General features: G+C 47.0%; 1 protein-coding gene and 1 non-coding gene across 2 annotated transcripts in view; both read left to right on the top strand.

Moving 5' to 3' along the window:
* The window catches only part of LOC147006437 (uncharacterized), a 65,821-nt gene that overhangs the window by 22,933 nt on the left and 19,722 nt on the right, over positions 1–23,166 (top strand). The gene's annotated exons all lie outside the window — the stretch shown is intronic.
* Positions 17,964–18,036, top strand: TRNAK-UUU (transfer RNA lysine (anticodon UUU)). Its single transcript has one exon. It is a non-coding gene; the product is annotated as a tRNA-Lys (tRNA).

Genomic DNA, 23,166 nt, shown 5'->3' with positions numbered 1-23,166 from the left:
GACTTCTCTCACTTCTTTCCAGCTCCACCGACGACTCTCTTGAACTCCGCACAACTCTCTTTACTGACGAACGCAGCCGTTTATATAAGCCCCGTGGCTTCGCTCTTTCACCCTTGACCCTTTGCCTCCGACCCTTCACCTCTAACTGGCTCCCCATTGGACCGAGGAAAAGTGGGCGTGAATGCTTATGATCCATGAATTTGCATATCGCGACCTCACTCCAACGCCCTGGAGGCGGGGCCAAATCGCCCACGCTCTCCGATTGGACGGAACAAAAGTGGGCGTGAGTCGTTTTTGATCCGTTTTCTGCGGAAGGTCCGTGATGTTTTTGAATACGCTGCTCGGTGCGCGCCCTGCACGAGTCCAGTATCGGTGCCCACGAGTGGCGCGAGATGGTGTGGATGCGATGGTGGCGAGTTGTGACGGTAAAGGTCGTGGCGGTTGTGGTGAAGCGGCGTTGTGGTTGGTGGTTGTTGTTGTGAAGCGGCGTTGTGGTTGGTGGTTGTTGTTGTGAAGCGGCGTTGTGGTTGGTGGTTGTTGTTGTGAAGCGGCGTTGTGGTTGGTGGTTGTTGTTGTGAAGCGGCGTTGTGGTTGGTGGTTGTTGTGTGATGGCTGTTGAGACGTGGTTGGTGGTGGTAATAATGGCGGCTGGTCCAAAATAAAGATAGTAAAAGAAAAACGGCTATCCTGAAGAGTCGCAGCCCGCATGAATGACATTTATTCCCTCTAGACAACGGGTTTGGGCCTAACTACACATATACTTACAGAGATATCTCACCTAAGGGACCTGAATGGTGGTTTGTGAATTTCGTCAACCACAACACTACCCCCTCCCCTTTTTACAGACTCGTCTCGAGTCGTCAAATTTTCGTGTGCCATCATGTGTAGTTTTCCCCTAGTGCATTTTACCTACGGATCCCTGAGTGCGACATTCATGGTATTCGTGTCCCCAAAATAAATAACCTGAGGGCTGAGTAACTACCTAAACAAGCTCACTCACACGGACGACTTAAATAAAATTGCCGGCGCTAGGACAGACATGCCGGGGGCGCACTCATATTTACAGTACATCTTACCTTAACTTACAAATTTTACACTAAACCATGGCCCAGGATCAATGAACTCTGCAAAAAGAAAGCAGTTAACAGGGAGCCAGGCTGCTCGCATGCAGTCTCTGGCTCAAAACAATGCAGGTGACAGGGAACGTGGCCGGCTGCTCACACGCAGTCCAAGGCCTTCCCTTTTTGAACTGAACGCAGTGAACCACAACGGTGCATGGGTTGCACAAACGTAGTCTCCGTGCCAGCTCAAGTGGCACACGCAATGAACACAACGAATGGATGGATGCAAACACGGTGCACGGGCCGCCACTGCAGGCCCGTGTTGTAGCTGCCAACAGGGCAGTTCTCGCAGCTTGCAAACTGTTGCCTTGATCCTGGCGCACATGGCTATGAACAGGGGGGCAAGCAAGTATTGAACGGGGCTGGTGAACAGGGGCAGTGGGCATGGCATGGCAAAGGCAGCAGGCAAACACAGCCTGCAGAATAAGGCCGCTGCAGGCAAACACAGCCGGCAGACGAACTGGCCGGCACAGGTCTTGAAGAAAAACAGCCAGCCGGCAGATGAAGTGAGCCGGCACAGGCCTTGCAGCAACACAGCCAGCAGACGATCCAGCCGGCACAGGCCTCGCAGCAAAACAACAGCTGCCGATGAAGTTGGCCAGCCTTTGCCGTTCCGTGGAGGTTGGTGGAGGGAGTGCGGTGGTGCTGGCCACTTGGAAGGCGGGCTCGGACCTACCTACTTGTCTCCCTCCCACCTATCGCCTTTGCCTGTCACTGTACATACCCACTCCCTTAATTTGTCAAACCCCAATTTAGCCCCAACTTATTTTTTTTTATTTCCCCACTATAAATCGTCCCCTAACCCCCTTTATCGTCTTTGTTCGGCTAACCTATCCTGTCACCTAGCCTACTCCCAACCCCAACGTTCCCTTCCCGGAGGGGAATAAGGGAGAGCTAGCGTCCTGTGTCGAGGCCCAACGAAGCCTCAGAATGGCCTCCCCAGAGTTCAGCGATCTATAACACAAAGTGGGTCCAGCGGCCCACAACGAGAGCGAAGGGATGGATGGTGCGGAGGGGTACACTTCCTAATCTACCCTAACCATTAACTGTTAAACTACCCCGGGGCTTTCAACAAGCGCCTCTCGCTTAAACTATTGGTTCTAACAACCCAGATTCCCGTCGCCTGTGTTGGTGTCCTCACAATTTCGGGCTTCGCCCCACAATTTTCTCTCCGTGCCCTCACACGGTCTCCTGGCTGGGACACGTGGCTCCCTTTGGCAGGCACGACCCTCTGCCGAATCTCCCGCTATGGCACCCCCGGGCACTACACTGCCTCCGAGCCTACCAGCTCCCTAACACCGGGGAGTGCCCCCCATGGCACCTCCCCTGAAACGCACACGTGGCAGGCTGGCTTCCCAGGCCCCTTTCCGAGGGTCACCCGTGCCCACAACACTGCCCACGCGGCTAATGGCGCCCCGGGCCCCCGCACCAAGCAGGCGCACCCGTGCCCACGACGCTATCCCGGCCCCCCATGGGCCCTTGGCCGACCACGGCCGACTAGCCTGGTGCCCGGGGTACCCACTCAGCGATACTCACTTTTCGCAGCCACGCTCCCAGCCCGTCAACAGGGCTCCTGCACCCCTCCAAATGGGTTTCGAGCCTACATTCACACCAACAACAAAACGACCTCCATTTTGTAAATTTGACTAACCCCCAAACTCACTCTACACTGACCCCGGGGTCCCTTGGGCGGGAGTCACTCCTCCCCCCAATCACTCATCGCACCATGCATTCCCCATTCGCTCCATTCACACAGACCCGCTGGCCTCACTCACTCACCAAGCACATGCTTCCACTTCACTCACCAACTCTTCAATACACTCACCGCTGAACTCTGCCATCCTTCTAACTACATCCCCTAACTAACTCGTGCTCCCACGTCGTCCCTTAAACTATAGCACGTTCCATTTAACCTACGTAGCTAAACTACGTCCCCGCTACACATTCACAAGTCTGTCACTGTCTTCTAAATCAAAAAATCATTTTATTTCCCAACCTAAATCTGGCTACAATCCCTCTAACTAATCCATTCCACGGACTCCATGAGGACTTACCCCTGCCCCATGAAGTCGGTCTAGCTAAGCTAACCCTTCCCCCTAACTAGTTTCCATCCTGTGCCCCGGGTCAAGGGGGTCTTCCACCCCTTGCCCAGTAATCCTGTGCACCCGAAAGTGAGGCTTGTTTTTTTTTTGTTTGTTTTTTTCATGCGCAGCACCAGCGCGGCAACTCGCGCACTTTGCACCTGCCCGTGACGTCATGCAGCTGCACGTGTTCCTCGTCCTTCCTTGGACGGTACCATCCGGCAGGGATACCCCTCCTGCCGGATTCCAACCCCACGTGCAGCCATGACGTCACCGTGCGCATAAAAAAAACACAAGCCCCACGTCTCGAGGGGTTCCCCACGCGAACACATGTGCTTTGCCCGTTGGAGCTTAACACACACGATCGCGTGGAGAACCCGTCCGGTCCAAATCCATAATCCTGCCTAAACTTTGTCCGTCCGCGGGATCGGCAAATCCACCGCGTGCGTTTCCGGACCGGGACTTCACTCTCGCAAGCGAGCACGTGGGGGCCTCGTGCGTTGCACAGCACGGACCTCGTGCTCGCGGCTGGGCGAACCCGGCACGGTCCCCGAAACAACTACAGCCGCAACTCGGCTTTCTTTCTTCACATGTCGCCGTCGTCGTCGCCATTCCACCCACGCACACCTGCGTGTAACGACGCTCACACTCCATTCCATTAAACTCACTCCGGGAGACGCGGCTGCGTGCTCCCGCATGCCAACCGACATCTCCCTCACATACCGCTCTCTCACACACACGGTCTCCCTTGCATAAACCATACCACTCACACGTGGTGCTCCATTCACTCGCGGCCTTCCACTCACTCGTGCCATTTCCCTCACACAAACCACACCACTCACACACGCGGGGGCACTCACCCGCGGTGCCTCATCCACACTCCGTACCTCACTCACACACGCGGGGGCACTCAACCGCGGTGCCTCATCCACACTGGCCGTTTCATCCACACACACGGCCTCTTCCACACACGGTGCCTCATCCACACACGGCGTGCTGGGAAGCACGTACTCCGGCACAACCGCCACCATACCACTCACACACGGGGTCGCTTCCACACACGGGGACGCACTCACACCTTGCACCACACACACAGGGACAACCACACTGGGGATTCGTGTCCCCACAAGGGTCTCCGGGGCCTCTATACCCCCCAAGCTCTCTGTGCACCTGTCCGCAGCACTCGTCCCCTCAACCTCGCAAAGCACGACCGAACTCACCTGGTCGTGACTCGCCTCAAGGGGGCATACTCCCTCCCCTCGTTCCTGGAGGAGGCCATCCAGCTGCTCGCACTGGGTCTCTACCCAGTCCGCCAGCTCACCCCATGATCCTCCACTACCTCCGTGTGTGTGTGTGCGTCACTTACCCCGTCTTCATCGTGCAGTCTTCCCTCTATCGTTCCCATCTGCCGTGTCTCTGCCAACTCAGTCACCTCTTCACCCTTTACCTCCCTTGTCTCTATTTTTATTTCCTTTGTCGTCACCTCGTGTCTCGTCTCACACGTTTTGGTCTCCCCATTTAATTTTTCCCTTTCGGTCATCGTCACGACCCTCGCCCAATACGCCCCCCGAATTATTTTTTCACCCGCCTCCACCGCGGGCCTGTCAGCCGTTGCACCCCCTCCCAGCTCGTTCGTTCCTACACGTGGAGTCGCCATTTTAAGCTCCCTGCTAACGGCCTTCATGCCCGCCTGCAGGCATCGGCCCATGTTCTGCGTCTCACCCCGCAGCTTTTTCGTTTCTTCCTTCATTTGCTTGCTCATGCTTTTTATTTCGTTTATAAATTCATTTGCGTTTGTATCCATCTTTTCGTTTATGTTCGCATTTATCTTCGCTGTCATTTCCGCATTCATCTTTTGTGCATTCGCAACCATCTTCGCTGTCATTTCCGCATTCATTTTTGCCAGCATGGTGAATAGCTGGGCCATGTCGGGTGCGCTTGGGTGAGCCGTTTCGGCAGGGGTTGGGGAAGGGTTTTGGTGGAGAGGGGGAGGGGAGGTATCATACACCGCGGCCGCTGCCGCACCCATTTCGGGCTCTGGGTTCAGTTGGGCGAGTTCGTTTTCCTGTACAACCAACATTTCCTGCACGGGGATTTCATCCTGAGCCATGGATTCTACACATTCTACATCCATTTCTAATACACCCGGCTCCCGCTCGCCTTGAGACGCCATCTTGCTTCTCTTAAAGGGTTAATTTAGCTCGCTCGTAATTTGGAGGGAATCGGGGGTCGCTCCTCTCACCCCCGGACCGATTCCCGTGAATTTAGCCGGAGACAGGAGAGCCCGTTTTCCCGTTCTCCGATACCAGTGCCGCGAGGAGGGCGATGAGTTTATATCGCACGACCTGACACCAGTGTTGCGGATTCGCGCCCGCCGGCGTGCGGACGGCCACGTAACTCGAATCGCGGCACGTCGCCCACCGGACGGACAATCCAGTCGTGACCCTCTCGGACTAACGCCGGGAACTAGTCACGGGTGGACCTTTCGGTCTCACCGCGATCGTGCCAATCGGCCCCCGCGTGGGATAGGGTTGCTCGCCAAATTCGACCTACCTAAGTACCCACACGGAGGGTAGACCGGGCGATCGCACCTCGCCGCAGGTCGACTTCGGACACGGGCCACTTTAAGCGACCCGTTCCGTACTATCGGGATAACCGAGCGGTGTTATTCGTCGGCCTCGACGGTTCGATTAATTATCGGGCGTTTTAGCCCACGACCAACCCTTTACGTGAAGCAAGATGGAGATTCAATAGAGGAAAAGACGAAGCGAAGCGGGAAAACAGTTCAACAATAAGCACATTTATTTCGCGATGAACGGAAAGCACACATATACAATTCCACCAAAAGCACATGTAAAAGAAGAAGACAATGCAATATTACACAAAAAGCAAATGCAACAATGCAGATCTATCCGACTACCGGGCACACGGCAACACTTATACAATTTTACTTCACAGACGGCGCCGACAACACATATTCCCAAAGCAAAAGAAAAGAGAACCACCCTCCAGGATGAGGCGGGCCTGGGGCCGAGACCGGGTCGGGCCTACTGTCTGATGATGAGACGCAGAGCGGCGGTGGCGCCTCAACTCCGCGGGCCTCGCGGACAGTGTCTGGTAGGGGGTGGGAAGGGGGCCCCCTTTGTCGCACTATCTCAGCGCGGGGGGAAACAGGAGGGGGTTGCTGATGCTCGGGGGAAGGAGGATTTCACCCTGTCTCGGGTCCCGCGGCGAGCGTCTCCTCCTCCACCTCGGTCGCGTTGCTGGCCTCTCCCTCTGCAGCTCCCGGCACCGACGCGAGCACCCCCTCGTCCGCCTTCGCCGCCGTCACCTCTCCACAGCTCCGTCTACTCGCCCTCTCCGTCTCCTCTCTTGGCTCGTCCCAACTCTTCACTCTTGACTTCTCTCACTTCTTTCCAGCTCCACCGACGACTCTCTTGAACTCCGCACAACTCTCTTTACTGACGAACGCAGCCGTTTATATAAGCCCCGTGGCTTCGCTCTTTCACCCTTGACCCTTTGCCTCCGACCCTTCACCTCTAACTGGCTCCCCATTGGACCGAGGAAAAGTGGGCGTGAATGCTTTTTGATCCATGAATTTGCATATCGCGACCTCACTCCAACGCCCTGGAGGCGGGGCCAAATCGCCCACGCTCTCCGATTGGACGGAACAAAAGTGGGCGTGAGTCGTTTTTGATCCGTTTTCTGCGGAAAGTCCGTGATGTTTTTGAATACGCTGCTCGGTGCGCGCCCTGCACGAGTCCAGTATCGGTGCCCACGAGTGGCGCGAGATGGTGTGGATGCGATGGTGGCGAGTTGTGACGGTAAAGGTCGTGGCGGTTGTGGTGAAGCGGCGTTGTGGTTGGTGGTTGTTGTTGTGAAGTGGCGTTGTGGTTGGTGGTTGTTGTTGTGAAGCGGAATTGTGGTTGGTGGTTGTTGTTGTGAAGCGGAGTTGTGGTTGGTGGTTGTTGTTGTGAAGCGGCGTTGTGGTTGGTGGTTGTTGTGTGATGGCTGTTGAGACGTGGTTGGTGGTGGTAATAATGGCGGCTGGTCCAAAATAAAGATAGTAAAAGAAAAACGGCTATCCTGAAGAGTCGCAGCCCGCATGAATGACATTTATTCCCTCTAGACAACGGGTTTGGGCCTAACTACACATATACTTACAGAGATATCTCACCTAAGGGACCTGAATGGTGGTTTGTGAATTTCGTCAACCACAACAATATATATATATATATATATATATATATATATATATATATATATATATATATATATATATATATATATATATATATCCCACATTCACAATTGTTATTTCAATTTATTCAAAATCCCTATGGTTTTTTTTAAAATAAAACTTCAACACTTTTTCCCAAAATGGACTTCACTTTAAACAGATTCAGTAGAGAGGGTGCGCCACAAACACCAAGGAACAAGGAACAGGAAGTTCTCTCCACATCCGGTGGGAAGAAGAAAAAAACTCTGACAGGCAAAACCCACAGTTTAGCATTACTCTGTCATGGCTTCAACACACACACGAACAAGCATTGCATCTCATAGACTGTGTGATCACGTGACAAATACCAATCACATTTCTGTATCATTTTAAAGTCATTGCCAACGGCATGCACACTGCGATACAATAGCCGCCATCCTCTTGAATCTGCAGATGAATCGATTTTCTCAGTTAAAGCTTAAGACAAACACAGACTTTGCCTAACAAAAAAATTGACCCAAACAAAGGTCAATTTGCATCAGAGTTTATCTAAGCAACCTCTTCTTCATCATCATCAGAAACATCAGTATCATCACTGTTTTCGGTGTTGGCATTTTCACAGTTGGTACATTTACACATATCTGTACATGGTACATTGTTTTTTCGACAAGAGCACCTCAACCCTGCACACTTCGAAACATTACAAGAACAATGGCTTACTTGTAAGAGAATATCTGGACCTGGATTCAGTCGCATCCATGTGATGCCGAGTGTACCATCAACCATTTGCCAGCCATGTCCTCCAGGAGAAGGGGCGTTTATCCACTGGCAAATAGATCGTCGATGGATTGCCGCCTGGTAATTTGCTCGTAGGACATGCATGTGCAGAGCATCTTTAGTTGGAGGAAGATTCGGTCCTGATGCAGAACTGATGCAATGTATTTTGTACCTCACCTCATTGACATCATTCAACTTGCGTTGCCCATACAAATGACATACGAACGATTCGAGAGAATGACAAATCGTTGGGCTCAGGTCAAAACTAGTCCCGAGTTCCATAAATGCACCTTTGAACACCTCACTATCCAACAATATTGAGAAGGGTTTCTTCTTGCCTTTCCCATAGAAGGCACTTGTGGAATCGCAGCCTGTGAAGGTGTGCAGGCCTATAAGGGATTTGCAAACATCTGTGCCGAGGCAACATACCATTTTTTGTACATAAAGAATGCGACATGTATCCTGCCATTGTTGAGATCCAGGTGAGGTCCACACTGATTAAGATCAAGCTTTGTTCCCACCGATCTTGGTAGAGAAGGTTTTATTACACATCAGACATATGCATACGGAGACAACAGGCTTTGCACACAATAGTCCACCCAGCCTAATCCTTTGGTGAGCTGGCTTTCAGCACTGCCTTATATTCAGTTTACTGTGACCTCTGAATGTCAAAGAGAATTTGTTACCATTCATTAGTTTTTAGCATTCTCCTGCCAGTACTGCTGATAAGAGAGCACATAGAGTACAGAAACAGCTCCCTTCCTTCCCTTATCAGGATTTGCAAGGTCGCCTCCTACATGTTGTTGGGCTTTAGCAGTTCTGGGCAGTAATCCAACAGATTCCAGGCAGCCCAGCTGCCCGGTCAGCAAGGCCACTTCAAACAGTCAACAAGGCCAGCTGTGGTGTAACTGTGTCAGCCCTTAGGCTGGCAAAACAAGTTCTTTGACAGTGCACAGATAAACATTGGGAAGATTTATGCTTTCCCTATTTCCAATAAGAAAAGTTTAACAAACCACTAGAAACATGCTTGGTTGCTGTTCGAGTACATACAATCTCCGACACCATTTACTCCCTGTCGTGAAGTATATGTTGAATGCAAGACTAGCTTGCAGTGATAGCGAGATGATCACAACATCTGAATTGCAGCTCACAATCACAACATCCTTGAATGTTGTACCTGCATGTTGAGCGTGGAGAAACAGGCGCGTGTCAGCCTCCTCGTGGTCACTGGATAGCGCATCAACAGATGTGAATGTGGTGCTACCATTTCTGCATTGCAGACGATGGCAATCTTGGCCATGCGTGATATATACGTCTATATCTCTTCCAAAAATGGCTTGTAGATTTAGATCTCGCCAGGCTGACACCAGGAAGGCCAGGAGCCCCTCTTTGTTCTGACCACTGGACAAGAACTTGGACCACTGTTTTGGTGTTTTCTGTTCCTTGGAGTATATCTGGATGGTCTGGCATCCACGTACTGCCCTCCTATCTCTTTCTGCGTTCTTGATACATACGTCGGGGTAACGGTCGCAGACGAAGTCAATGCGAGGGCTCTTGTACTTCTTTCCTAAAGTGGCCAGAGAATCAAAAATGGCATCGGCCAGTCCTCCAAACATGAAAGGAACAGGTTTGATGGACCGTATCACTGGGCCTGCGTCAACTATGATTGCTGCGTTGACAGGTATACCAACCTTGAGATGGTCAACACATTTTTCCTCAACTGATGTCAACAGATGCGATTTAACATTTTTTGCCAATGATCCATCAACACTAGCAAGAGGAAGAGAAACAGGAGCCAGTGAATGTGCAAGAATGTCTCTAATATTGACATTTAGACTCTGACCAATGGTGAGGAGTCGAGAGAACATCTTCCTCTCATTTTTTATGATGACTTCCTTCCCACTGGTCGTTTTTGTGGATTTAGACACAGACAAGTCTCCAAACGTCTTCAGGCGAGAGAAATAAGGTGTCAATGGTGAGAAGATGTCAATAAGGTGTCAATGGTTGTACTTTAGGCTTCTTTGATGCATTTTGATCAGTTGTAACAACTGCCTCATCAATGTCATCATTCTGTGAAATTAGCCTGTCATTCATGAACCTCAACAGGGCTTTCTCAACAGTTTGCCTTGCACATAGCAAATCCTGTTTGATAGTGTCTGAGGCAACAACACCGGAACTCAAGCTGACCAGTTGATCTGTCTCATGCTGAAATAGATTTATCATGTACTGGATGGTTTTCATGACTGACTGTACCGCACATTCATCTTTTTTTACCTGTGCCTTGTACAAACCCTTCCTCTTGGAGCAGTCTGGAGACATTCCGGCCATTGTCTCGCATTGCCTTGCAATAGCAGAACGCTCTGGCAGGGACAGGATCCACCTCTGGATAGCTCCAGGTCTAAGAGTTAGGCCTTTCAGACCACCAGTTGTCTTTGAATCACGGTTTCAGGTTTGTTCTATGGCTTGATCACAAGCAATAGACGAGAATGGATGTCTGTCTTGTCGTTGTACTGTCCACTGGCCACTGACAAGATTGTCATTATGACAGGCAGGGTGTGTGGTTTGAAGATTAACCATTTCCAGCCAGTACACAGGGATATAACGGGCATAATTCTGCCTGTCATAGGCAAAGAACCATCATGGAATCATACATCGGACTGCTACCAGATGAAGCTTCCAGTCAGACTCACGAGTAGCCCTCACAAATGTGAGCAAGGTCTGCACGATTGACAAGTCTGAATGCCAGAATCTGAATGTTGGGTTTTCTGCGCAACGCTTTTCAACGAATGCCCCCCAACATGGTCCTCAATGAGGTGAAGTCATCAGACACCATCACCTCTTGTAGGGCTGCCTGTGATGAAAACGTAGATTGCATGTGTTGTATGAGAGCAAGATACCTGTCCTGGACATCCTGAGATAGTGTTCCCAGGAAAGCTTGAAGTTGGAGTCGCTGGAGTGCTTCGAACATTACTTCGTGCACTCTAATGCTCCTGTTGTAGAAGTGCCCCGACATCACACCTCGGATGGAACCTTGAGCTACTAATTCTGACTCAATGAGGATGTCCTCGAAGCCAGATCCACCATATCTCTTACCAATCATGGCCATAAATGCCATGCATGTGTGGAACTCCCCAAGGCGTATAATAATACGATTTCTCAGGGTTTCGTCCAGCCACCTGATTTATTGTGCTTTGGCATAAATGGCCTGGTCAAACACAAGCACAATGTGCAAAAGTTCCAGCCGCTCCATCATGTCAGCGCTGCGTTTCATGATCGCGCTTACAGTCGACATATCGGTGGGAGAGCCCTCTGCGACAGGGAGATAGTGCAGAGCTGACTTAGTAAGGCACTTGTCACTCTGCAAGAGGACATTAAAACCAGTCCAATTGCAAAGTGGCTCTTTACAACTGTACTTAATCAGTTTGAACGAGAAGTCAGTTTCTTCTGCTGTGATGAGGACAGCATCATTTGACTGGAGCCCGGCATCAGGTAGAGGCACCCTTGGACCCTTCCTCATCTCCCGGTAATACTCAACCATTTGGCTGGGTTGGGACTGAAATGAGCGGCTGTCACTTTTCGGCACGTATTTATTATGGGTATCTGTATTTGAGATGCATCTCTGTACCATGATCCCATTTGTAAAGTGGGTGGTGACTTGGCCGGACAATGTCTCCTCAGAAAAGTCTATATTTTCCCAAACTAGAACTGTGGGCACTTCCTTGGAAAAATTCTTGGGAATATCATTTGCGGCCAGTCACTGAACTTGGGCTAGACTTATTTCTAGTCGGTGGATAGTATCCCACGATGTGCAATGTCCTAATCTGTGCATCAGGGTAACCAGACGGGATGAGCCCGTCAAGTGCCGCAAAGTCATCCCCAAGGTGAGTGACTTTGGAGTCTGCTTTTTACCTCTTGATGCGAGGTAGATAATGTCCTGAGCAATGGACAGTATCTTTGAATGTGTATCCACATGGACCACATCACGTTTCGACAAAGTCGGATCATCACTAGCACCTAAGCACCACGCAATTAGATTGAAGAGTGAATCAGGTACAATACATTCAATCACCTCCACACCAAGACTGACCGATGATGGTGGCCATGACTTACGTACATCACTAACCCCATCAATAGCTGAATTCACAATTAGCCCAGCACTAAAAAGGGTCCTTCGTTCATCGTGGTCTGAAGACAACTGTCCAGGATGATCAATGTCACGATCACTTTCATTATCAGTTCCTGACGATGTGGACAACATCATGGGGTTGTCAATGAGACGAGCAGGGTCCATACTTTCGCATAAGACGAATTGACAAGTATTTCTTCTGTTTGGCGCGTAGGATCTTAACATCGGATATTTGCGTTCTATCCTTTTCTTCAGTACGTCAGATCTGTTCAATGAAACAGGAAAGAGTCGAATCAGTCAAACAAAAATGTTCCTTCAAGTTAAGAGTCCATATCACCACGCACTATGTAACCAACTGCTTCAAATCCCTTGACACCCTCAAACCTTTAACAATGCACTGGCAAATGAAACCACTGGCAAATGAAATTTTATCACAGGTTTGAACCAGGCTCGATAGAATACCATAATGGGTGGCAAGAACCAAGAACAAAGGCTCACATATAGCCTGAAGCATCCATGTCATCTGTCTCCTTCACCTTCTTTATGAACAGCTCCCTCACTTTGCTCATTTTTGACAATCTGTTCTTCATTGATGATTTTGGTTTCAATGATTTCTTCGCAAAAAGCAGCAAATGAAGCTGGATAGGGTAACGGTGCAGCTGTCCTGAAAAATTGTGGGAACAATCATATGAATAATTGTGTGAACCATCATGATATGGACACTTCATCAACATGAAGCAGTATTGTGTGCTGGAATTAATTATACTGTCATTGTCTTCAAAGAATGATAGAACAAAAAGAGCAGTGTGATCAGATACAAAAAATATAGTGATTGACACATAAAAGTTGAGGTAAAATAAATGTGAAGTAGCACATACCTTTCTTTCGTTGGCAAAACTCGGAACTCGAGTGTAGCTTTTGAAGCATTCGTGGTGGTATCCAGCCTCAATTGCCACACAGTCTCGACCCTGAGTGTGGAGCAAGATATTCTTCCCAACAGTATCATTCTTCAACTTTGCCACTTCGATCAGTTTTCCTGAAGAAAAGTTGTAGATTTGTCACCAATGGGCAAACACACACTTTTGCTTTTGATTTTAATGCATTTTTGGGAATTAATGGGAGGCGATGACAGAGCAGACAGGAAAGAGACATGAGAAGTAAAAACAAGAAATGGGATGGAGTAAAGGGCCTGGGGAGACTGAAGATTTAATCAACACGAGGCCGACAATGTTTACATACCTGCTGTTTCTGTTTCAGCCTGGCGCAGTCTACCCAACACTCTCTTTCTTTGAACCCTGCAGTATTTATCTGCTCTGTTGCAAATCAGGCAGACAGCAGGAAGGACGTGTCGCCGTGAACTCTCAACATGTCCAGCAATGTTCGATGCAGAGCGCAGTTTTTTTGGCGATGGTTCATCCATGCAATCATCAACAATCGCAGAGTCATCATGCATGGTTTGTGAACAACGTTTCTCAGCCCCACGTATTCTTTTTGCATCGATGAAGCGACGGTAGCAAGTGTCGTGATAGTCCAGATGACTCGGGATTTCTTCACACTCAATATGCACTCGTGCACTCTCGGCTAAACGTCGTTCGTGACCGTCTAAGACGAGCCATTTGTTGACACTTTCTCTCCATTTATCCCATCTTGCAGGCGTAAAACGTTTGACTTCTTCGTTCGCTCCATTGTCCTGGTGAATAATACACTGGGGAGCGTCCTCACTGGCCATATTCATCAAAAATTACCGATAAATCGCCGATCAGCTGCCGGTGATTTCCTCCAAGCAGGGAGCTGCCATCTTGGTGACGTAATTTGCATACGATGTCATCTATTGGCTGTCGAAGCGTCATGTGGCCCACACGTGATCCGAGTGGAGAAAATTCAAATGAGAGAGCGCAGGGAATTAATCGATTTTCAAGATGAAAATACATAATAACTGCAGCTATTTGAGTGGAGAACTTTTGCATACGTATGTATTTCGATACTATCATATTATCAAGGTTTTGTCGTCCCCTCCACCCCCCCCGATGAGTGGAACGAAACTGTACGATACAGCTTACGGCTGATGGCCAATGATATTTCTTCCTTAGTTGTTAAAAAATATCGTCAAAATTCCAACAGAACACGTTTCATTGCAGTGAATATTGGACTCGCACAAGTTTCGTTTTTTACTCTCAGCAACACATGCATCTCAATGCAAATCACCAGCCACGCTCCCAGCCGGTCAATCATCTCCTGCATCCTATAAAATTTACAGTCGACTTTCCCACATTTGGGGAAATCGCAGGGGTCACCCTTCCCTCCTGAAAGTGCAATGGGTAGACCTTGCCCTGAGAATACCGCCTTACCTAACTGATGGGGTATCTTTCCAATCAGGTAAGTATCAATGCAAACATATATCTCACACGTCCTATGCGCGGTCTGTGGCATGTCACTTCGTCATGCTCATTTCATCTGACTCCTCTTAACAATGAACTTTTTCTTTGTTCAAAATGCGTTACCTGCTGAGAGCACTCTCCCTTACCTTCGCTCAAGCACTTGTCGTTCCTCCAGGCACTGCCTCGGGCAGATTAAGCACCTCCGGTCACGAGCACCGCACCCACGTGACGTCGGTTCGAATCCGAGTCACCAGGCACCAACTGTTGTGGATTTTTTTTTAACCCACCCCGTTGTGATTGTTGAAGGATTCTACCTGGCTGATTGTGGAATCCTATTTTACTTCAGACAGAGTTTAACGTTTGTCCGATTTGGTTATAAAATCCTGCATAAAACCCATTAACACTGAAAACCGATGTCCACACAAGTCCTTCCTTGTGAAACTATTTATTTTCGAATTATCCACCATACACTTTTCACCCTCATACAATGAACTTAAGAATCCCCATTGATTGCAATATTTTTTATCTTCTATTTAATTTATTCTTACTTTAGTTCACAGTTAGACCAACCCGATTCAATTCACCTCCACATTACATCAGAGAGTTTTATTCTAACTTGGTACTTGGTCAGTTCCAAGGAGTACAAGCCCCTGAGATTCTCATACTTCCTCAGGTACTTGCACTGAAACAATTTTACATTTCAAAGCATTTTATACTTTCATGGGAGAGTGGTGGGGGCTATCAACCCAGACTGCAGACGTGTCCTTTAGACGAGAAGCCACTTCGTACATTTTGAGGCAAAGGTTCGTTGTTATCAGCTCAATCACTCTGCTCCAGACCAATACTTTTATCATCATTTAGGGCAAAAGTCTCTTGGCCAGAAAGGACAGCTAATTCAACTTGTAGCATAAAAGTTACATTTCTAAAACTCCATTTGTTACAATTTAGAATACATTAATATAAATTTTTCCCCCACAGTATCCACTGTTAGTAGATCACCACTGTCTTCCTTAAATGGGTTTCCCATCTCTTCAAATACATCCACAAGAGATTTCACTTCCTGGGCAAAGTTAGGTTGAACTGACATGGTTTGCTCATGATGTTTTGTCGAATCATGACTGGGGCTGTCTTCAAACTCTGCAATAATCCTTGATATTTCAGGCCCTGCTACCATCCATCGCCGAGGGCATTTGGATTATATCTGTCAGGCCAACGGCCCCACCCTCACCTTTCACAAGGCCATTTACCTGCTCATGTGCTATTAATATGGTCCAAGCTGAATACCCACTTAATGAACAAAACAAGTGATTCCAAGTACAGAGGAAAATCTCCCTTCCTGAATGCTTCAATAATCTGAAGAATGCAAAGTTGCATGGAGTTGAAGAACAAGTGCCCAGTATTGGAACTGTGGTTGTTCCGTTGACATTTTTCTCCCTCCAGGCTGCAAGTTCCAATTGTTGCTCTTCATCTGAGACAGTGGTTGTGTATCTGTCATATGCATTATGCTGGAGTATAAAGAAGGCAGCAACTGTCACTTGGTGGGCATGTCTGGTTCGGGTTGCATGTGTGACCTTCAACAGAGAATCAGATACCCCACCTGCAGCAATACCAGCACTGGAGATAGCAGTTGTCCAACCACTGCTCGAGATCAAGCCAAATCACCTATGATCTTAAGAGCTGCAATTTCAATGTGTAATCCACCAAACATTATAACATATTTATCTTCTCCATGTGTAGCAGGGAAGTTCCATTATAGAGTTTTGGCTACAGCAAATAGTGGTTGGTCCATTACCAAAACTGGAACCTGGCTTGGATTGAGGTGTTCAGTTGCAGCCTTAACAACATTCATTGCATGGTGTATCATGGTGACTGAATGTGCGCATTCTAGGAAAAGAGGAATGAGGGACACTATTGTTGTAGGAGATATAGAATCTTGCTGCACTGAATGTGCGCATTCTAGGAAAAGAGGCATGAGGAGGCATGAGGGACACTATTGTTGTTGGAGATGTAGAATCTTGCTGCACTGAAGCATGCATGGTAAGCAGCCAATGAAACGAAGTCTTCTTTGGTCAGCTCGGGTTTCTTCAGCAGTTCTCTAATACAAGAAGATGTCGTGCAGAGCACGATACTTGTAAAATCCATAAAACAAATTTGACCTCAAATATAATTGGTGGTTGAATTCAATGATCAAATGTGCAACTCCTCTTCAAATTTCAAGTTAATCGGATGAAAATTGACAATTTTAGAAATTCGGCAGATGTTGACAGTTTTGCGTATGTTTATCTTTTGGCCAACGTGGACCTCAAAAATAATTGATGGTTGAATTCAGTGACCAGATGTGAAAATCCTCTTCAAATCTAGTCAATGGGATTAAAAATGAGGATTTTCGAAATACCACCTTCGTTGTTGACATTCGGCCTATTTTGACCTTTTGTTCTTTGTTGACCTGAAAAACAATTGGCTGGTTGAATTAACTGACCTGAAATATAGAACCATTTCAAATTTCAAGTCAATCGGATGAAAATTGAGGATTTTTGAAATACCACCTTCGTTATTGACCTTGGGCCCATGTTGACCTTTTGGTTGATGTTGACCTCAAAAATAATTGGCTGGTTGAATTCACGATCCTGACATGCAAATCCGGTTCAAATTTCAAGTCAATCGAATGAAAATTGAAGATTTTAGAAAGTAGGCATACGTTGATTTTTTTGCCTGTATTGACCTTTTGGCCGACGTCGACCTCAAAAATAATTGGTGGTTGAATTCAGTGATCTGAAAAACAAATCCTATTCAAATTTCAAGTGAATAGGATGAAAATTGAGGGTTTTAGACAGCTCACCCCAGTTGTTGACCTTTGGCCGATGTTGACCTTTTGACATCAAAAACAACAGGATTCTTCCTTCTGACAAACTCTACCACGTAATGAAGTTTCGTGAAGATCGGTTTAAATTTTGAACTGAAGGCGAAAAACAGACGAACAGACAGAAAAACGAAATCGACGAATCAATACACTCGATAAATCTTCGATTTTGCAAGTACCAAACAGACAGAAATAGGTGAAAACATCACCTCCTTCCCCTTCAATGGCAGAGGTAAAAACAGGAATAGTTTTGCAAAGGAGACTCTATTCTTTCGGTTGTGCAATTCGTGGTTTTGGTATTTTTGATCAGTTTCATTCACATTGATTCAGCAATCAAGAAAAACTGCAATTAGAAAATATATTAAGAAATTAATTTTCACGAATGCGATTAAATTATCAGAGCCTGGATAGCTCAATCGGTAGAGCATCAGACTTTTAATCTGAGGGTTCAGGGTTCAAATCCTTATTCAGGCAGTTATTTTGTGTTGTTAAAAAAGATGATGCAACCAGTCATTTTCCTTTGACAATCCAAGAGCCAGAACTCGGTTCTCTGGCATAACCGGTCCATTTGCATGAGGAACAGTTGGATCAGGTCAAGGTTGGACTACTGGAGGCACTTTGTGTATGATGCAGGAAGTGCCTGGATCTTTTTGCTCTTCTGAGTTGTCTCACTTATCACTGGAATAGCACGTGATGTTCCTTCATTTTCAACTGATGGTTGTTGCATCATGGATATACCTGTCCCATGAAAAGAATCTTTGGCAGTTGTTGAACTCGGGTTGTGATCAATATTGTCTTCTGCTGCCACAGTAAAGATGTTCCTTGCAAGTTTGGGGGGACAAACCACTCCTTCCTTATCATACATGGCACAAACTTTGTTAGCTATCTCTGTAGAAATTCCTAGGTCACGATCATATGATATACAGAATCCCATGTTGTAGAGAGTCTCAACCAGACCTTTCTTTCTCGTTTCTCCATGGATCTTTAGTGCTCGATAAATTGGTAGAGGTGTTTCTCTATCCCTGTTGTGTCGATTAGTTGTGTTTGGTGATGCCCGGCATGTGCTGGATTTGTTGACACTGTTGAACACAAGTTGTGAGATAGTTTGACTTGCACGGGCTGTTTGACTTGCACTTGACTTGCAGATTTTCTCGCTCACCATCACACTTCATTCTCGGACATTCCGGTTCACTCGCTCTTGGCACACACTCCATTACATTTACACTCCGTACATTTGGCACTCCAAGAAACCCCGAGTCCTTTATTCCCCCCAAGCTCACCAAACACCCATTTGCATCATGCACGTGCCCGGTCTCACCATGACTCAAGATGGCCACATTCAATAATAGGTAGAGGAAGGTCTATAATTACAAAGTGGTGGCACACACTAACACTATCAACACAAGCAGATAGGGAATAAGTATACCTGATGAACCTCACGGAGTAAACCCCCTTTCTTTTCTCTACACCTCGTCAACACCACCAGCCACCCTCACATGATGGTCGGGATGGCCATCCATGTTCTGAAGATTCATGGCGTTGGCCTGATATGCGGCAACGAGACACAGAGCGTGGGCATGCTCCCTAAGTTCATCAGGTGTCATGTCTGCAGAGATATTAGGTCCTACCTGGGTGAGTTAATAACCCTCGATAAGGTCACAAACAACCACCTTATTGACTCTCTTCAACAAATCCGCCTTAGTTCCCAAGGGTCGTGTCACCCATCTCAACGAGGAGCCGCCCGATTGCCTATGCCAGACGCTTGAATTTCGTTGACCTCACTTCTTGCAGATCTCTTCGAAAACCAAAGTCGGGGTTTGTTTCTCCAAACTTGATCGCAGTTAAGGCATTTTCCATTCATCCCTGTAGAGTCGAGTCAGCAAAGGCCAAGGGAAGTTTGGATGCTCATGCAGAGCCCGATCTATCACATCCAGAGACGTGAGCCCAGATCCAGCCGCTTGAGCAAGCGGGAGACTGGGAGACCGTACCCGGCGCAGGTCGGCTTGGACACGAACCGCTCAAGCGTTCTGTTCCGTTCTGCAGTGATAAGCGAGCGGGTATTATCGCCCGACCTCGCCGGATCCGATTATATTTAACGGGTATTTAATAACCCAACTATTATTCCGCAATGCAAGATGGCTGCACGGACTTTTTCAAACCCAACCATATTACCAATGGCAGTAACAATGTCATCAACACTGACCTCGTTTGGAGGAACGCACACGACACCATTTTTCCTCGTCAAGGCCTCATAGGCCGCGTAGCGGGAACGTGTCGACATTCTATGATTCCAGCGAACGGAAGTGAGGGGAGGGGGTGAGGGAGGGAATGAGGGGAAAAGTCATATAACCGCTCAGACGTGTGTTTCGCCGAAACAAAAAAAAAACACCGTAATACAGGTAAACAGGAACGCACTCGATGACGGAGTAGGCTACTGGCTCGAAGCTTACCTATAACACAAGCTGTGGGCTCTCTGTCTCTCTCTTGTCCCAAAGAAGAAAAGGGGTAAGGTAAGGGAACGAAAAATATAAACACAAAACCGTTATGAACCACGTGGGGAAAAGGGGTGGGGGTGAGTTACAAACTCAACAGGGTGGGGGGGGAGGGTACGGGGAAAGGAGGGGGAAGGCGAGTCGAGAAGAAGGGGGTGCGAGCGGAAAGCGGAGGGGGAAGAGGAAAAAAAAAACGATGAAAATATTAAACGACAGGGGACAGAATAACACTGGACTCACAACACTGAGCAGGAGCCTACGGTGGCCATGACACCGTGCCCAGAAACCAAACCACCAGCAGGAGGGGAGAGAGAGAGGGAGAGAGAGAGAGAGAGAGAGAGCGAGAGACAGAGAGAGAGAGAGAGAGAGAGACAGAGAGAGAGAGAGAGAGAGAGAGAGAGAGAGAGATATATATATATGTTCATGTCAAACACATCACAGAATGATATCTTTGTATATATACTGTATATTTATATATATACTGTATATTATATATATATATATATATATATATATATATATATATATATATATATATATATATATATATATATATATATATACTATATATTATATATATATATATATATATATATATATGTATATATATACACACACACACATTTGCAAAAAGTATGTGAAAGTACTTTACACTTTTACAAAACCATATATTGCATCACAAAAAGAAGCTGAACACCTCATCAGTGTACCACTGATCATCCACAATGTCCGAGCTCTAAAGATAAGCTTGCTCCATGTTTACCCGTGCCGAAAACATACCTTTAAAGCAGAAAAGCACATTTACATTTTTCCCCTTCAATTCAACACAGCGATTAACTCGTCTGAACAAGCTTGGCTATCAGGACAAACACTTAAGACATCCTGAGACACTTCACTATTTTCTGTGTCTCGATCAGAGTCGGCAAGTGGAGGAAGCGAAGCTTCCACACCCGCACATAACTCCGGTACCACCAAGGGGTTTTCAATGTGGGACGTACCTCGGAGGTCCTGCGAGCCTGACACGATCTGAACCTTATTCTGCTCTTTAGCACCAAATGCATCAACGTTTGACCGTTTTTTGGCCTTTTTCCTGGTATCCGTAACAGATGCTTCCATATCGTCCACACTGTCCTGTACAGTGGATTATTAAGGAAGGGATTCAACCACTTTCACTTCCTCCTTTGGTGGGGGAGGATTAATTACGTCACGATCAGACACCCTCTCCCCAACGCCGGTTGGGTTGGACGAGTAACGTGTCGCTCACCTCAGCCAGTGGGGGGCGGGGGGGGGGGTCTAGTCTCCCGATTCACCTCGTCCTTGTTGGAGAATTATTCCTCTTTAGACAAGTGGCCCTTACTTCAGTCTTACTAGATTAAAGTGGTTGTTTTTTGCCTCTCTACTTTTCATTTATTAAAATTGTTAAGGCCTAAAACCTAGTGTTAATCTTGTATTTCTTTGCCACTTGTGGACGTTTGTTTAATTATTTGATAGTCCAAGGTGACTGGTCTGATAAGACTGGACTTTTGCCTATATGCTATCAAAAACCCTCTCCACTCTCAAAATGCATATATATATATATATATATATATATATATATATATATATATATATATATATATATATATATATATATATATATATATATATATATATATACATGGGAGAGGTTCATTGAGAGAGAAATGTACGAGGGTGAGAACATGAACTGGTGGATAACATTAGAAATAAATTGTACTAAAGGAAGAGAACTGTTTGTGGACATTGATTTATCGGTGTCTGTGATTTTGAGAACAGGATTTTAAAACCAAATCGGCTAAACGTTAAACCCTCACAAGTTAAATAAGATTCCACAACAACCTGAAGAATTCTACAACGATCACTACGAGGTGCCAAGAGAAAAATCCACATCAGTTGGTGCAGTGACTCGGATGTGCTTAATCTGCTGGAGGAATGACGAGTGCTTGAGCAAAGGTAAGCAGAGAGCGTTCCTCGAGGGTGCGCTGTCTTAGCAGGTAACGCATTGTCGAACAGAGAGTACATACAGAGAATTGGAGCATTATTGTATTTTGTGTTTTGTTGTATTTCAAACATTGAAGTATTCGTGATTTGAGAGGGGATTTTGAAAGATGGGAAATAGAAATGGGAAAAATGATGAAATTGTGTATACCGAGGAAACTTTTCAAAAACCACGGAGCGGTATGTGTGCAAGATTTATGTTTGATAAGTATGGGCCTGATGCTGTGAGAGACGTAGGAGAATGGTGCAATTGGACTAGAAATAGCAGATTACCTTTTCCTGAGAATGGAACGTTTGATCATGATTGTTTAGATAATTTAAGAAAAGTACTGAAGGTGAAAAATAGGGACAAGAAGGCCCAGAAGCATGTAAACTGGAGCGAAAATATAAATTGGATGGAGGAATGTCGTGACAGAGCCGAAAAGGCACGGTTGTTAAACCTGAAGGGTCAGCTAGACGAATTAACGAAGCAAATACCGGTAAGACTTGAAAATAAAACCAAGAGACAATGAGCTGTGCCTGTCAGATTTGAGGATGAAGAAGAAGAGTCAGATACATGGCCAGAGGGCATAGTTCTGACAGCACAACCGCTCGAGGACGAAGAAGCGGACGAGACAGAGGGAGATGATGCCACAGGGCAAGAAGAGGCTCGATGGGGAGCCAGGGGAGTAATTAAAAAGGAGACGAAGGAAGCTGAAACACAGCGCAGAGAGAAAGTTTCTCTTGCAAACAAGGGTAGAATGCAGACTCGATCAAAAAAAAAATGCCACTCTGGATTGAAAGAAGAGGGTGTACCATTTGCTCATGCATTCCTAAATAGTTTGACAGCCAAATTCCAAAACGAAATTAAGCGAGTGTGTATCGGCTGGGAATCGAAGGAGGTAAAAGATTTAATGGAGTATGTGACGCATTGCCATTCATTGATAAAAACAACGTTCTGACGAGACAGATGAAGCATCATTAATGCTGTCTCAGGTTCAAGGTCAAGGTGAATGCACCGGTGGAAGGAATGCGAGATATAATGCACAAAACCGAGGGCCAACCTATAACCGTGGGAGACCACAATACAGAGACCCGCGCAGAGAGGTCTGTCAGG

This window comes from Eptatretus burgeri, unplaced genomic scaffold, assembly GCF_056783735.1.
Source record: "Eptatretus burgeri isolate ZD-2024b unplaced genomic scaffold, Ebu_testis_v1 Ebu_testis_scaffold_3175, whole genome shotgun sequence".
In the NCBI taxonomy this organism is placed as follows: domain Eukaryota; kingdom Metazoa; phylum Chordata; class Myxini; order Myxiniformes; family Myxinidae; genus Eptatretus; species Eptatretus burgeri.
Note: the sequence above shows the minus strand (reverse complement) of the source record. Positions and strands in the feature narration are given on the sequence as shown.